Here is a 13,661-nt window from a genome sequence, read left to right as displayed (position 1 = left end):
CACAACAAAAATTAATATAAATAAGGTAATACCAAAATAATACAAGGATTATACTAGTTACAGAAGAAAGCAACAGCTTGATTCTATCTTTTAGACTCTGAAGGAAATCAGAAACCGGTAACGAAAAAATAAATACAACTTCCACTGTTGTACGAAAGTAACAATGCGACAAATACACCTAATTTCCAGCAAGCGATCTTCCAAAACATGGAGATACTAACTTTGAATTTATATATGTATCGATAGAAGTTAGGCCCAAGATATAAGTATATAATTATAGATTGCTATCACTCTCGATCTGTTACAGTTGTTGTTGTTTTCCAGTCTGTAATAATGAGATAGCCCAGTTTACATTCAAACTGTTTGTTTTTGAATTTCGTGCAAAGCTACACGAGGGTTATCTGCGATAGCCGTCCCTAATTTGGCAGTATAAGACTAGAGGGAAGGCAGCTAGTCATCACCACCCACCGCCAACTCTTGGGCTACTCTTTTACTAACGAATAGTAGGATTGATAGTCACATTATAACGCTCCCACGGCTGAAAAGGCGAGCATGTTTGGTGCAACGGGGATTCGAACCCCCGATCCTCAGATTACGAGTCGAACGTCTTAACCTACCTGGCCATGCCGGGCCCATATTCAAACTGTTGCGGTTTTGTTCGTTTATTTAGTAACTGACTGACTTACAATCTCACCCCCCCCCCCAAGTGGAACAGTGGGATGACTCCTGACTTAAAACGTTAAAAACGGGTTTCGATACTCGGGCTGGACAGACGACAGATGGTCCAGCAAGCCGTCTTAAACATGACCATCACATTCTGATTGTTTTTGACATATTTTCTTTCCAGTGGTATCGAGTTCACTATTCTTTGTAAAATAATAGACATTATTACATTATTATTGTTACATAGACATTATTACATTATTATTGTTATGTAGACATTATTACATTATTATTGTTACATCGATATTATTACATTATTATTGTTATATAGACATTATTACATTATTATTGTTATATAGACATTATTACATTATTATTGTTATATAGACATTATTACATTATTATTGTTACATAGATATTATTACATTATTATTGTTATATAGACATTATTACATTATTATTGTTATATAGACATTATTACATTATTATTGTTACATAGATATTATTACATTATTATTGTTATATAGACATTATTACATTATTATTGTTATATAGACATTATTACACTACAAACGAATGTATAAAGAACGACAGAGAAACTTCTTGTCTTATAATGTACGTAACTGACCATAACAACTGTCGGGAACCTAAACTTGGTTATCACTTTTGATAAGATTTGTTTGGTTTTCATATATTACCATTGACAACATAGACCGGTACGCATAGTTTACACTAAAACGACTAAGGCGACTTCTGCAGGAGAGTGATAGAAGCTTGTCTTGTTCTCGTTTATATTTGTATACAATGAATCTCTATGTTAATCACGCATACCGCAATACTTAACCAACCACATAAACAGCTGCATGTGAACTCAGTTTAACTAACCAAGTGTCGTGTAACCTGATTGGCTCGACGTTGGCGCAGTCTTACACGAAAGGAACAAAATTTGTGACCTTCAAAAATTAAAAACTGTTCTCAATTTGTCAAGAACAGTTTGCTTTAAAAAAGTCAGGTGATACACTTGAAATACACATGAAGCCATACCTAACATTCATTATCATTATTTATGTAGATCTCTGTAAGGTATGGTTCTGGTCCACGTAACATACTTCTTTCAAGTACCAATCATATTCGTCTCTTTTTGTTTTACTTACACCACTGAAGTGTATGTAATGTACGTTTTAGATTTGCATACACTGATTTAATATATACGGTATTGTTTCTTTTCGTGCTAAGAAAGACAAAAGCGAAGTCCAATATCACGTTCATTTTCTTGTCAAAGGGTTCGAATCCTATCATCAAACAGATACATCCCTTTCAGCTGTATGTGTGTTATAATGTTTCGGTCAATCCCACTATTCGTTGTTGAAAGAGTAGCTCAAGAATTGGCAGTCTATCACTTTAAAATTAGGGATGTCTAGTACAAGTATCCTTCGAGTGGATTTGTGCAAAGTTAATCCATATTAATCCCGAGAGACTCTCGAGTTTATGTATCCAATATTTGAGTAGGTATGGCTATCGGATTTTCTTAGTTACGTAAAACGGATTGTACCTTAAAACGCATGTGGGCTAAACTATCAGGTCAGTGATCCGCGGGTAGCCGTTCCTAACAACAAACCAATGACCAGGTGGAAGGAAATGGGTAACACCCGCCGTGAAAAGAATTTAGTCCTGCACTGTGAACACAATAAGAGGACTGACTGTAGATTTTATGACACGTTAGCACATGAAAGCACAGGGTGGGTTTGGTGACGTCACATCTGAAATTCTTGTTTCCCAAACGGTGGGTCGCGGCCTCCTGTGGGAGTTGCGAGCTGTCTGAAAGGTGCATGTATCACCTTTGTTTTGAACTTGTGGAGATAACAATGGATCCCGACGACAAAAAGCTGGAAAACAATCTCCTGTGGTTGGCAGCTCGACATGTTGACTACTAGACCACTCATTGATCTCGTATACAAGGACAAAAGTGAAATCATCTTGTCGTTTATTTATTTAAATCGCATTACTAAGATTTGCATACTTAGAATATATCAGTTTGTTTGTTTTTTTTAATTTTGCGCAAACCTACACGAGTGCTATCTGCGCTAATTTAGCAATATAAGATTACACGGAAGGCAGTTAGTCATCACCACCCACCGCCAACTCTTGGGCTACCCTTTTACCAACGAATAGTGGGATTGACCGTCACTTTATAACGCCCCCACAGTTAAAAGGGCGAGCATGTTTGGCGCGACGGGGACGCAAACCTGCGACCCTCAGATTACGAGTCGCACGCCTTAACCCAACTGGCCATGCCGGGCAAGAATAAGTCATACTTACAATAAATCATTTAAACTTGGTTAAAATTATTTATGAAAACTACGAGAAATTAAATACAGGAACGATCCTAACTTAACATGTTTATTATTGAACAGAATGTATGTGTAATTATTATAACACTGTGTAACACAAATTTTGTTCCTGGATAGTATGTGTTATTTCTTAATTGTTTATGTTGTAAAAGTACAGAAAATGACCATTATTCCATTCAAACGTTGTTTTTGTAACCTGGATTATGAAATTTAGAAATTAACCTACTTTCTGTGTAAAAACGGGCAAATTTGCACATTTTTTATTTACATAATATCTGAATAAAAGAATAAATGAATCAAGATTTACATGTAATTATATTAAAGTTTTACAAAAATGAACAAAAATGTTTAGAAGTGAATATATTTTCGAGATTTGGGGCTATAATGTAAATCACTTTCACGTATTAGTCCCCAGATATAGTATCGACATTCGACTTTGTTAGACCAAGATCTCTGATCAAGTCATTGAAGTCTCTTTGGTTGGGGTAGTATGGGTTTCTCTCACCAGCTGCACCTCTGATATTGTAATCTGGATCTTCAACGTCTACCTCCTCTTCTGATTTGCTGCTCTCTTCTGAGGATGGCTGCTTTCTCTCTGGCGGAGTAGGTACAGAGAGCTCAGGGCAGTGTGGCACTGTGGCGATGGATGATGGAAGGTCCGGAAACATGATAGTAGATGCATTCTTGCCAGCCCGACCTTTGAAAGGGTTCACTATGCAGAAGTAGCAATTGCTTGAGTTGTCAGTGGGTTCACGCCAAATTCTTGGAATAGTGAACTTCATGGCTCTCTTTTCCCTCTGTACCATCCTGTAAAAGAACGAAATAAAATTATTATTATGAGGAATAAGTTTATTCCATCCACAACTAATGTATAAGAGATTCGTGGAAAATATTTTATATGTGATATTTTTCTATACTATTGTAAATTAAAAAATAATAATAATAAATAAAAGATATTTAAGTTTTAAAAGGTCTAAAGTTTGTATAATATAATATCTTACTATTCAGGCAAGCAAAAATTGTCCGTCTTACCTTCTAGAGTTTTTTTTTGCAGTGCTCGCAGGTAAAACGAGGTGCCCAGGGTTTGTCTTGATCCCCGACTGGCATGCCAAAATATGCCTTGTAGGCTTCACACATTTTAGCAGGTGCTGTCACAGAGTACTTTTTAGCTCTTGTCTTGATAAATTAGCCACAAACATAGCAAACTGTGTCTGAAGAATGCTTGCAGCTTCTTGATGCCATCTCTGATAAAATCAGATAAGTCTGTGTGTTCACTTAGGCAGCTAGAACTAAACTGAACTGGTGAGTGGTGAGCCCCTATATATATATTATTATGGAAAGTCCTGGAAAAGTCTAAAATGTTCTTGAAAATCCTCGTACGTTCTACAACATTCTAGGAGTTCTTGAAAATTCTTGAAAGTTTGAGAAAATTCTCTATCAGCTATTCAGCACTGAATCTACCTGGAATGTCCTGGAAAATGGGTAAATTTAAAAATTTCATTAACCCAGGTCACAAAAGCAAAGTTGAAGAGAAAAATAGTTTTTTTTTTCCATTTGCTTTAGGCATAAGCAATTGGAAAATAGCACTTTCTGCCCAGGAACAAGAAAAAGTAAAAATTTTGTTACATAGTGTAATTAGTGTCATTTAGTGTAATGACGTGATCAATGTTTTATCACAACGTTAATATTTTACGTTAATTTTATTATTCGTTCACACATTTTGAAAGTTTTATCATAAACTGAATATTTTCTAAAAATTTGATAATTTTGCTAGATTTACTGATGCAACATGAGTTTTATCATTACATTTTTTCTGCCTCCTCGTTAGTACAGCGGTATATCTACGGATTTACAACGCTAAAATCAGGGGTTCGATTCCCCTCGGTGGGCTCAGCAGATAGCCCGATGTGGCTTTGCTATAAGAAAACACACACACATTTTTCTATGATTTGATATTTGTGCGACAAGCTGTCAGACATCCCAAGGGTTCAGGTTAGCTATTTCTTGTTTAGCAGTGTTGAACAGAGGAAAGGAAAGACAACCACCTTGAATACACCGCCACTTACAAGAAAGCGACTTTTAACCGAATACAGGGGTTGTCACTCCAACAAAAGAAAGTGAGGAACTGTTTAACAACATATATCGGCTTGAGCCTTGGACTTTATTATTAGGAGTTTCATCATTTCAGAGTTAATTTTGACGAAGGTGAAAGTTTCTTATTACGTAGACGTTGGCGCGACTAACTGAGGACTGTTGCCTCTGGACACAATAACTGTAACAACAAACAAGTAAATGGCCATGCATCACGTTTTATACTAGTTACTAGCCCCCTCATCGGTGGCACAGTGGTATGTCTGCGGACTTTTACCACTATATGTCAGGGTGTCTATACCCGTGGTGGGCAAAGCACAGATAGCTCAATAGGTAGTTTTGTGTTTGAAACAAACAAAACAAATCTTTTGACTAACATTCGAGTTAAACCAATGTAAAGTTAACCTTATGAAACTCTAATGATCAAATTTAAGTGAAAGGGGTAAGGTAAGGTTTAGCTATGATAAACAGAAAGGTAAAGATTATACTAAAATAACAAGAAGGGGACCAGAAGAGAACATTCTATTATATTCTTCTGAACCCTTAGCTCTACCTAGTTTATCTTGTGCGATTTTATTTTTCTAAACTAAGCGTTTCGAACTTAAAATAATAATTCATCTAAGTTAGGTGAAAAACTTCTTATAGAAAATAAATAAATTATGTATTAGAAAATTTACATTGGTCGAAAATTCAGACAGGAAAAAAAACCCAACAAGATAATTTTGGTCTTCTTTTTTTAAGCAGACGCTGCTGTTATTTTTTACTTAAAGTCGATTGCAATTTATGGACACAAGAGGGAGTTCATAAAAAAATCCCAACAACAACCTTCACGCATTTCACAACCGGATGTTTCCATATTTGGAACTGTAGCCGTCACTCAGTTTGAATCGCACAACTTCCTAATACTAATTACTGTACTTCCGGGATGTATTTAACATTTCTAGATGAGAATCTTGATGAAATGTGCAGAACAGTTTGGTGTGAACAAACTGTCTGTGTCGTCTTCGTGATGAAATCTGACGTCATCAGCGCGTCCAAAGGACCAGGTTCCACACATTCATAAAAATTACATTGAACACGAAACTGTTGAATATTGTTTTAATGGAAGTGTTTTTAACATTTTTATTCAGATTGTGTTCACTTATGTACACACACACACGAAGTGTTATATCAGAGTAGCACCTGACAAGGTACCATACACTTGAACACTTAAACTGGAAACTTCTTTAAAACTAAACCCATTCTGTGAGGCCTGGCATGATCCAGTGGTTATTACACTTACCTCACGCCCTGCGGGTCGTGAATTCAAATCTATCGCTAAAAATGATTGTCCTTTCACCCACTATTCATTGGTAAAAAAGTTGGCGGTGGGTGGCGTTGATTAGTTGCCTGTTAATGTGTTTTGAGTTTAACTCAACCAGATAATTCAGATCAAACTTTTAATGTGTTTCGAGTCTGACTAAACTAGATAATTCACATCAAACTGTAAATATGTTTCGAGTCTCACTAAACCAGATCAAATTGTAATTGTGTTTCGAGTCTCACTAAACCAGATCAAACTGTAAATGTATTTTGAGTCTAACTAAACCAGATAATTCAGATCAAACTCAATAACTATAATTTTCTCCATCTCATTTTGTTGTTTTTCCTACGGATTATTAATTCCTAATACTTGTTAGATATGTATATATATATATGTATGTATGTATGTATGTATGTATGTATGTATGTATGTATATGTATGTATCTATATATGTATGTGTATATATGTACCTATATATGTATGTGTATGTTTCATGTAATATTTCAGTTTGCTGATGGTGGAAAATGTAAATTAAGAATCGTTCTTATAAATACGTTCATATGCGCTTTCACGGTGCTTGTCTACCCACTAAACCAATTTATATGATGATTTGACAGTTCGTGAAAATATTGCAAAAAAAGTTATCTTTAATAAGCAGAAAAGATTATACATAATACGATATTTTATTACTACTGATGTTGGGCATGAATAAACATGTAAACAGTTGATTATTGACATAAAATATACTCTAGGGAAAACAAAATGAAGAATTAAAACTTGTGAGAGTAAAACACAAGTATTTTTTAGACGATTAAAATATATAGCTGAGATTGTGAGTTCCAGCTCGGAAGGTTTTGTTTCTTACTCCTTTGAAAAATTTATCTTCGTATCGTGAATAAATATCTAGTTTAAAAATGTAATATAATTTAATAAAAACTGTTTTTGAGGGCAGCTCAAAGTTTATTGATTTTGTTTCTCAAACCATACACACATTTATATATTCTAAATGTGAGCTCTCTATTAAATTAATAAAAGCCAGACAATATACTTGAAATTTAGATTACAAAGGCAGATACCAACTTTTGTTTGTTAACACCAGAACATTCATCCAGTGTTTCTTTTTTATTACCGAAATTTAGTGTTTTTTTTTTATATTGGGCTAATAAATCGAATGAAAACATTTTAAAAGGCAGTAAGTGTTGTTTTGCAAAAGCATAGAGCATGACTAATGCGCATGCGCAGTGATTCATCAGCTATTTTAAGCTTGTCTACAGAAAGAAAGAAAATATATGTATATACATATTTTATATGTGATACTAAATTCATTTTCATCGATTCTGAGACAAACGTTTGTATGAGAACAGGTTGCATAATGAATAAAAAAATCTCTGTTAGTTGAATGTGTAATATCGATTGGAAAGAGCCAATATTCCACTACCAAACCTACCAAACCAAATGACGTCAACTACAGACACGGAAAAATAACCATGGCAACGAACTATTACACCTTCCCAACTTTCTAATAAACATTAAAATAAACTGAAGTCACGTGATACATGTATACATAGTCTGATAAATATATAACCACAAAACAGGAAGTTTTTTGTTAAAAGTCATTGAATCTGGTTTTAAACAGAAGCATTATGAAAATTTAACGTTAATAAAGTGTCGTTAAAACACAAGTTGCTTTATATTTGATAAATTTAAAGTTTTATCGTTTTTAGGTTCACCACTTTTATCACAGTTTAAAAGTATAAACTCTAAGTAACATACTCAATTCAATTTCAGTTATGTATATAAAAAGAAGTCTGTGTAAAGAAGCTTTTATATCATAGCGCCCTCTTGTATTAATAATTAAATATTTTGCGAACAGCTTTTAAATATTTTATAAAACTAGTGAACCATATGAATTCAGTTTATGCGAAACAAAGTAGTTTACGCTAACAAAAATAAGTCTTTTCTTGTAAATTGTTGTATCCTGTTATAATTAAAACTGGACCTCTTTACTGTGAGACCTAATCATTTGATTAAATCAATCAACAAAAGTGTGGAGATTTCTAGATTGTCATATATAGTTGTACTAGGTTGAGGAATAATTCGTGAGCGTTTTTAAATAATTTCATTCAAGCATTACATGCAAGACTATACAATACTTCAATGCATGAACACATTACACCCAAAACATTTATTATGATACTTTATTTCATGTAATACCTAGGTATATAGTATGCATTGTTTTAAACGAAATTGCAAGAAATTAAATGCGAAAAGCAGATGGTGTCGAAAATGCTCGATTTTGTCCACTTGACATTCCATTTAATGAGCTGAAAATGAAAGCAAAAATTAAAGACATGAAAATCAAACACACCATCTATTAGAGCAAAAATTTATCTACCAAATGACATGAAATATTTTGCGAAAGCGTTTCATTTATGAATATATTTTGTTACTTGAAAAAACGCTCACGAATTATTCCTCAACCCAATACATACCAATCATCAAAACGAAATCATAATAGGTCTCCAAATTGTTTTCTTTCTTTTTTCTACCAACATTATTTTTCGTTTTTCAATAATTTATCTCCATTTAATTTGATGAAAGCCCAACGTCTGAAATGTAATCTTAAGGCTCAGTCATACTACGTTAAGTCTTATGAAGTCTCGATCTATCGTGTCCTTGGTGGCCAAATTCAAACTGTTTATATCCTATCGTTCTGACTGTAAATTAAAAAAAAAAAAATCACTGTTTCTGGTTTTTCTTACAAATGTTACGTAGGCCTACAATATACTGTATGCAGGTTTTAATTCTCTTGATTGCAATGTTTTGGTTATGGTTAGTTTATCTATTTTTTCAAAAGCCTAGAACGCTACCTAGTAGTTTAAGGTTTAAAGATTTGTATTTTTTAAGGTTTCTGTTTCATAATTCCCAGTTTTGAATACTTAAGAGTTGGAACGTTTCTTCATAGAAAAAGTGTAATTTATAACATTTTAACTCGCAGAAATTTCTAGCTGACAAAAAACATTGTTTGGTATTAGTACGTCTTATGATGTGATTAATTTACATAAAATGTAGATTAAGCCTAAGTTTAACATGTAACAATATTTTATCTACGTTTTAAGTATTGAACAAAACTACTATTCACTGCAGTTTATTTCAGTTCTTGTTTGTACTTCCCAATTTTTAAGTATTTTCAATTTTTTAAGAAAAAAATTGTGTTTTGTATGTTGTTTGTTTGTTATTAAACACGATGGGCCATCTGTGATGTCCCATGACTTACATATGTTATTTGTTTGTTATTAAACACAATGGGCTATCTGTGATGTCACATGATTTACATATGTTGTTTGTTTGTTATTAAACACAATGGGCTATCTGTGATGTCACATGATTTACAAATGCTATTTGTTTGTTATTAAACACAATGGGCTATCTGTGATGTCGCATGATTTACAAATGCTATTTGTTTGTTATTAAACACAATGGGCTATTTGCGATGTTCCATGATTTACATATGTTGTTTGTTTGTTATTAAACACAATGGGCTATTTGTGATGTTCCATGATTTACATATGTTGTTTGTTTGTTATTAAACACAATGGGCTATTTGTGATGTTCCATGATTTACAAATTAATTACTTAAGATTCCTTTAGCAGTTACCCTATTTAAGACTAATCCAGTGATTTATAGGTTATAAACGTTTAAGACCAGTTCTGTGTTACAAAGCTAACACTTTAAGAACAGTTCTGTGCTACAAAGGCTAAATCTTTAAGACCAGTTCTGTACTACAAAGGCTGACTCCTTAAGACCTACACAATAATTCATAGATTAAGTCTTTAGGACTTAGAACTTAATTTCTTCAAAACCAATCTTATACCACAGTGGTTAATTTAAGATTTTTAATAAGTTACTACATGTAGAAGTTTCCTTTATTTTCTGTTTTAATGAACCTGGCGGCAGAAATGTCGTTGCAAATTTTTCAGAATTTATATTTTGTCTTGATGAGTCGAGATTAAAACAAAACAAACAAAAAAAAACGTGGTATTTGTTTCAGTAATTTTTACTTTAACATTTTTATAAGAAAAAATATCTTAGGCGATAAATTCTTATGTTACTTAAACAAATGTTTAAAAGCGTTTATGAACATAATTTAGAAAATATAGATTATAAAAGATCAAATACACGGATATGCTTAGTATCGCAGTAACACAAAACATCAAAAACAAATGAATAATAGGAACTTTCGTTCATTTGAAAAAAATTAACCTGAATTTACACCAAGGAACTATTTGATATCTGTATTCAGGAGTCCTGAATGTTTTGATGTAAAACGTTGTTTGCTATTATTTTATGAAGGCTGGGATAAAATGAAGAGACAACATTACGTGTGATCTTTACTAATGTGATATTACTGTGGTATCACATTTTTTATAACTTCGTGATATATTATGTAGGAACTATGATTGGATAAAGTAAAACAAAGTCAGTTTTATACACTAATATGTCAGAACTCTATCTTTCTCTAATCTAATTGTAAATTTGTTATACAATGTCTTCAAGGGTAGATTCGAAAACGACTGTTTGTGGTGACCCTGTTGATAAAAGATTTGAACTCAAAAGTTTTAAACTTGATTCTGCTGAAACACTAGCCTACATCTAAGTTTGACTGTTTCCCATGTGAAACATTATTGACAAATAATAACAGTGAATTAGCCTAATCTCATATTGGTTGTTTCCAACGTGATACATTATTGACAAATAATAACAGTGTACCAGCCTACATCTAAACGTATCTCAGAACGGCTGGTATGGGTGTTAACACTTTCACTAATAAAGCAGAGAACGATATTTCGACCCTCCTAGGTCATCTTCAGGTCAAGAAAGAAAGAGTCTGTAAGTGACCGTTGCCGGACACAGGATTGTAGGGGGCATTGCAGGTGAATGTTATGTTATTAATTAGTGTTAGTATAAAGGTGTTCCTTTATATTGGTTTAATTGTGGTTTTAGTTGCTGTATAAGTAGGGCTTCTTTGATTTTGCGTTTGTTTGTATTTGTTTTCCCACTTAGTATCTGGGTATTTTTTATGGCTATGCTGTGTCTGTGTTTATTTGATTTGCAGTGTTCGAAAACGTGTAAAGCTGTTGTTGGTTTTTTGCCCTTTGAATTTAGTTTCCATTTTTCTGTTTGTTTCTCCAGTATAGATGTCGTGGCAGTTGTTGCATTGTATTTTATAAATTGTTGGTGTTGTGTTTGTTAGTGTAGTTTTTACACAGTATGGACTTTTGTTATATAGCTGGTTTTTGTGTAAATTTGGTGTTTACTGGAATGTTGTGTTTTGTTATAAGTTTTTTTTTCCAAATGTTGGTTATTTTTTCGCTGATGTCGGGAACATATGGTATACAGCAGTATAAGATTTTGTTGTATCTTGGGATTTATTGTTGTTTGTTTGTTGTTTGTCACGGTTTTTTGAGGAAATTTGTTGATGTTGATGAAGTGTTGTTTTATTTTGTTGATTTCATCGTTAATTTTATGAGGTGAACATAGATTTTATTTCAAGTGGGTTACTTTTCATCAAGAATAGCCTACTTCTAAGTTTGTCTGTTTCCAATGTGATACATTATTAACAAATAATAACAACAAACTAGTCTGCCTCTCCTATTGACTGTTTCGCATGTGATATATTGTAGACAAACAATAACAATGACCTAGTTTACATCTCCGTCTGACTGTTTCTCATGTGATACCTTTCTGACAAACAATAACAATGAACTAGCCTACATCTTCTATTAGCAGTTTCCCATATGATACATTATAGACAAACAATTACAACAAACTGAATAGCAACATATTATCTGAGCATTATTTCATACTGCAGGAACAGGGAATCTTGTATATCTGTGTGTATGTGCGAGATATGTACCTAGTCTGTTTTCTGTCAAGATGCTGATCGATCGAGAATCACGTGATTTACAATCCCAGCTAATGGCAACCTAGCTCGAGTGTAGTCACATAACTTATCAAACCAGTAAAGATCGAGTGTATTTATCAAATTAAGAAAAGATAATTTTCATCTAAACCAATCCGGAGTATAATGAAGAACATATACAGAGATACAAGGACGGACAATATAGAGGAATAAGGACTGACAATATAGAGGAATACAAACTGACAATATAGAGGAATAAGGACTAACAATACAGAGAAATAAGGACTGACAATACAAAGAAATAAGGATGGACAACATAGAGGAATAAGGACGGACAATATAGAGGAATAAGGACTGACAATACAGAGAAATAAGGATGGACAATGCAAAGAAATAAGGATGGACAATATAGAGGAATAAGGACTGACAATACAGAGAAATAAGGACTGACAATACAAAGAAATAAGGACGGACAATATAGAGGAATAAGGACGGACAATATAGAGAAATAAGGACTGACAATACAGAAAAATAAGGACTGACAATACAGAAAAATAAGGATGGACAATACAGAGAAATAAGGATGGACAATATAGAGGAATAAGGACTGACAATACAGAGAAATAAGGACTGACAATACAAAGAAATAAGGACGAACAATATAGAGGAATAAGGACGGACAACATAGAGGAATAAGGACTGACAATACAGAGAAATAAGGATGGACAATATAGAGGAATAAGGACTGACAATACAGAAAAATAAGGACTGACAATACAGAAAAATAAGGACTGACAATACAGAGAAATAAGGACGGACAATATAGAGGAATAAGGACTGACAATACAGAGAAATAAGGACTGACAATATAGAGGAATAAGGACTGACAATACAGAGAAATAAGGATGGACAATATAGAGGAATAAGGACTGACAATACAGAAAAATAAGGACTGACAATACAGAGAAATAAGGATGGACAATATAGAGAATAAGGACTGACAATACAGAGAAATAAGGACTGACAATATAGAGAAATAAGGACTGACAATACAGAAAATAAGGACAACAATATAGAGGAATAAGGACACAATACAGAAAATAAGACTGACAATATAGAGGAATAAGGACTGACAATACAGAGAAATAAGGATGGACAATATAGAGGAATAAGGACTGACAATATAGAGGAATAAGGACTGACAATACAGAGAAATAAGGACTGACAATACAAAGAAATAAGGATGGACAATATAGAGAATAAGGACTGACAATACAGAGGAATAAGGACTGACAATACAGAGAAATAAGGACTGACAATATAGAGGAA

Source organism: Tachypleus tridentatus, chromosome 2 (assembly GCF_004210375.1).
Source record: "Tachypleus tridentatus isolate NWPU-2018 chromosome 2, ASM421037v1, whole genome shotgun sequence".
NCBI classification, from domain to species: Eukaryota; Metazoa; Arthropoda; class Merostomata; order Xiphosura; family Limulidae; genus Tachypleus; species Tachypleus tridentatus.
Note: the sequence above shows the minus strand (reverse complement) of the source record.